We start from the raw sequence: 5,154 nt of genomic DNA on the forward strand, positions 1-5,154 counted from the left end.
TTAAAATATTATACTTTAAGGTTTCATAAGAGTAGTCACACTAGGAAAAAGAAAATATTTTCTGGGTTTTAAAACATTTATTTAGTTAAATTGCCTTCTGTGAACATGTTGGCTGAATTACTTTTTAAACATAAAATGCAATTTTAACACTTAAACAGGTAACAGTTAGCACTTAATTAAAGGAATAGTTCACCCAAAAATTTAAATTAGCACATGATTTACTCACCCTCAAGTCATCCTAGGTGTATATGACATTATTCTTTCAGACGAATACAATCAGAGTTCTATTAAAAAATGTCCTGGCTCTTCCAAGCTTTATAACGACAGTGAAATGCTGTTTCTTTTTTGAAGTCCATAAAAGTGCAAACGAAATCCCATTCAAAGTCTGCAAGGTTTCGCAGAAGTGAGGACACCTGTAGGCTTACAGTGGTGTTCTTGTTTTGCACAACTTGGCCAGTTTTCTTTGAAGTTACTTGTCCTTTCTTTGTTTTTGATCCACGTTCAGGATTGATGTCAAGAAAGCGTCTAAAAGGCAGAAAAAAACAACAATTAAATATTATTAACTGAGTGTATATATTTTGACAAAGAGAGACAGCACAAAAGCGGTCTAAAACTGAACAACATGAAAAAAAAAAAAAAAATGCAATGTTGGATGTTGTGAAAAAAAAAATGCAATGTTGGATGTTGTGATCAATAACTGATATTTTTTCTGCCCTGGTAAAATACATCAACTCAATGTGTCTGTTTACATGCACACTGTCAACTAACTAAATTTTTGGAAGTGGGGTTGCCAGATTTAAAGTTTTATTCTACAACTTTTGTCTACTCATCACCCAGCTCATTAACAATATCATGCCCTCATCTGGTGCCATCAGAGTATCAGTGGAAGGGCAGTCTTTAGACTCTCCGTTTATCTAGAGCACACACTGCCAGAATCCAGCCCAAACCTTTGTGACAGAAATAATTTAACTTAATTGCAAGCCTTGCAATGTTTATTGCATATATGACAACATGATTTACCAGACTAAAATGCATGTTTGCACCCAAAAATTTTAATTCTGTCATTATTACTCACCCTCAAGACTTTTGTTCATCTTCGGGACACAAATGAAGATATTTTTGATGAAATCTGATAGTTTTGTCCTTCCATTGATATCAATATCATTGCAACTGTCAAAGCCCAGAAAAGTGGTAAAAACATTGGTAAATATATAGCTACAGTGGTTCAACCTAAATATTATGAAGCAGGGTTTCTGCACATTTTTTAAAGTCAAATTTAAGGCTTTTTAAGACCCAAAGAAATCAAAATTAATACCATGCATTAGGGGTGTGCAATATTGACAAAATATGTCTCGATCGATATTTTCAAAGTTTTCTTGATAATAATTAGATACGGATTGTGTTTCTGTGCTTGGTGCCATGGCTTGTTTAGGCCTGTTGACAGCTGACTGACAAAGATATTCATATTCTATGCAGTGGTCAGTTTACAGCAGTGACAGAAATTAACATTTTTTATTAAGGGGTAATATATTTGCCACCTTAAATTGATTTCAAGGGGCATTTTCACCTATATACGGACATTTGTAGATGTTTCAACAAGATATCTTTCACATCTACTGCAGTCAGATTCACCCGTGTTCACTCTGAAGGAATCACTCACATGGCTGGGCACTTGTATGACACATCAAGGATGTTAAGAGGCTAAAAGCAGGTTTAAAAATTGAAGTCAACAGGGTGCAAATTTTAAAAAGAGGATAACACGGTGTAGGCAACACCGATTTTTGTCGTTGTTCTCTGCATTGACAGCACTCCAAATGTACAAAAAAATGAGCTCAATGTTAAAATTGACCGGAGTTCTCCTTTAAGGTTGCACTAGTTACATGGATTATTTAAACAATGTTTTTACTAGCTTTCTGGGCCTTAAAAGTTGCAAAGACGTTGCTGTCTATGGGTGGTTCAGAAACCTCTCAGATTTCATCAAAAATATCTTAATTTGTGTTCTGAAGATGAACGAAGGTCTTACAGGTTTGGAACGACATGAGGGCGAGTAATTAATGACAGAATTTTCACTAATCCTTCAACTGAAAACAACTTGCACCGATATATCTTAAAATATATGACTGCCACTGTTTTATCTCAAGATGCACACCAGTAATGTTTTTTTTTTTTTTAATGATACATTATTATAAAAGCTGCTTAAATACCCTAATTTTATTAAGGCCTAGACCTGGCTTAAGCTAAGCCCTATATGGAAACCAGGGCCATATTGTTCATACCAGTAGTCAACATAATAAATACTGTCAAGTCAAGGTTAGTGACACAATTCAGTCTAATATATATATATATATATATATATATATATATATATATATATATGAATGGCAAATATGCCAATGACTAACCTCTGACCAAACTCAAGGTGCTGCCTCTTCCTGGTACTGCAAGCTGAAGTTATAGGAGGAGGCAAACAGCGCTGCCAGGCCAGTGATGAAGAGGCTGTGATCCTTCACACACACCTTGACCTTCCAAACTTAATATCCAGCACTGGTTGCTTAGAGATTGACCTGTAATGGAATAAAAAAGAAAATAAAAAAAAAGAATAAATAAATAATATTAATAATTAAAATAACTACTGTGGGTTCCACTGTGGTTCGATGTAGTTGTCTATTCATAGTTCTATGAATTAAATTTTTCAACAAAAAATTAAAATTGGTTAGAATGCTAAAATGCACTGGCATATCATTTTGTTTGTTTTAAGCATAAACTCACTTAATTTTGACTTATTCTTTCAGAAAACAAGACAATTTTTACGTGTCTAATAAATGCTTCTTCATGTAAGAATTGTAGATATCTGGACTGGAAACAAAATAAAAACACTAATTAAGAAAAACATATTTTGCAGTAGGGTGAGTAAATGATGGCTTTTCATTTTAGGTTTCATCTACCCCTTTAATGTTTACATACCAGGAAATAAGTCGTGGACTTTCTGGCAAATGTAGATTGCTGGACATCAGCGATGCAAATTTCTGAAACAATTTTTAAAAAGGACAGCACAACCTTGATCAACAGAACCAAAACATAAAACATATTACAAATTAATGAGATTTGCTGAATAATCTCTACTTATCTGCTTGAAGGATAACACCGTCTAACTTCTTTGAATTAGGGAGTAGGGTAAACGTACCTATTAAGCTCACTAAAATCTACATTGAGACATTTTTAGTGCACAAGATATTGGTTTTAGTACAAGAAGTTATTTTAAAATAAAATATTAATCTCTCACACTATAATATTTCATTTTATTTTAAATGACAAAAGTATTTCAATTAAGACGTACATCATTAAATATAAAAAGTCTGGCTGTGCTTAATGGGTACGTTTTGTACCCTTTAAGCACACCCCTGTTCCCAATAAGCTCACAACAAGTTTTATTAAAAATTCTTGTTTATTTTAAACAACCTTTTTAAGGAATAATTGAAAAAAGTTTTATTTGAAGGCACAGAGTCAATCACAAAAAAACAGAACACTAAAATCAAGCAACAAGGCATTCAATTTGATCAGGTAGCCTATCCTATTCATAGTGACGTGTCATTCAAACTCATTGCAACATCTAGACTAGTCCACGTTCTGGTAACACATATTGAAAAATCAAATAACAAAACAAACCAATGTGCTCCTTAAAGGGATACTCCACTTTTTTTTTGGAAATAGGCTCATTTTACAACTCCCCCAGAGTTAAACAGTTGAGTTTTACCGTTTTCGAATCCATTCAGCCGATCTCCGGGTCTGGCGGTACCACTTTTAGCATAATTAATTAAACCGGACAAGACCATTAGGATCTCTCTCAAAAAAATGACCAGAGAGTTTCGATATTTTTCCTATTTAAAACTTGACTCTTCTGTAGTTACATCATGTACTAAGACCGACGGAAAATGTAAAGTTGTGATTTTCTAGGCTGATATGGCTAGGAACTATACTCTCAAAATCGCAACTTTTAATTTTCCGTCGGTCTTAGTACACGATGTAACTACAGAAGAGTCAAGTTTTAAATAGGAAAAATATCGAAACTCTTTGGTCATTTTTTTTGAGAGAGATGCTAATGGTCTTGTCCGATTTAATGATCTATCTATGCTAAGCTATGCTAAAAGTGGTACCGCCAGACCCGGAGATCGGCTGAATGGATTCGACAACGGTAAAACTGTTTAACTCTGGGGGAGTTGTAAAATGAGCCTATTTCCAAAAAAAAGTGGAGTATCCCTTTAACTCTCTGGGTCAGAGCTTTCCTGTCTACTCCAAACTTCTTGGACAGATACGACAGGTTTCTGATGGCTCCTTCTTTGTATAGATGACATGCCTCTTTCATTTTTGGGCATACACTATAGTTTCGTCTAGCTTTTGTCATCCTAAGACTGTGAAAATAAGTTTATTAATAATTTTTTTTGAAGATTAACATAGTGACAACCATCAGTTAATATTTAAATTCTGATTATGAAGTATTTACATGGACGTTCAATGTGGATGAGCTTAAAGGGAGCACACACTGTGCTTAATTGGAGCAAAAACAATTTTTAATTAATAAATATTAAATTAAATTTAAAGGAAAATATTTAGCTAAATTAATAATCTAGGTAATGTATTAAGTTTATACCAATTTTAATATGAACAACTATAATTGACAATATCTATGAAATTATGCTTTTTCTAATTGATGTCACACTGAAGCTGTGTGATTGTCATAGTAGTGCACACATGACGCGTCACATTTGAACTGAATTGAGCGCGAAAGAAATCAATCCCACAATGCAATGCCTTTTCAGTCAGTATGATGGTAACGAATTTATCAGGACGAAAACAGAAATGTGCTGTATATTTACAGCTGTTCTGTAAAAGATACAGCTTAATACTGTATTATGGAAATACAGTAGCCTACAATTCTGTAAGAAATTCGTTGTAAATTTACAGTAAAGGGTTACAGTGTATGTTTACATACATTTATTAAATATGTTGAAAACAAATATGTATGTCACATATTTATAATTAATGTTGTCCATATATGCGAGAAACCAATACTATACTGTAATATATGCAGATATATGGTATCATATATGGATGAACTCAAATATTTTCTTCACATGTTTGGACACATAAATGTTC

At 33.4% G+C, this 5,154-nt stretch overlaps 1 long non-coding RNA gene across 1 annotated transcript; it reads right to left on the bottom strand.

Moving 5' to 3' along the window:
• Positions 1 to 200: 200 nt before the first annotated feature.
• On the bottom strand, positions 201 to 3,025 carry LOC307166052. Its single transcript, XR_013822579.1, has 3 exons — positions 2,965 to 3,025; positions 1,076 to 1,170; positions 201 to 525 (listed from the first exon to the last, which is right to left on the bottom strand). It is a non-coding gene; the product is annotated as an uncharacterized lncRNA (long non-coding RNA).
• Positions 3,026 to 5,154: the final 2,129 nt, after the last annotated feature.

Source organism: Squalius cephalus, assembly GCF_949319135.1.
Source record: "Squalius cephalus genome assembly, chromosome: 10".
Classification (NCBI taxonomy): domain Eukaryota; kingdom Metazoa; phylum Chordata; class Actinopteri; order Cypriniformes; family Leuciscidae; genus Squalius; species Squalius cephalus.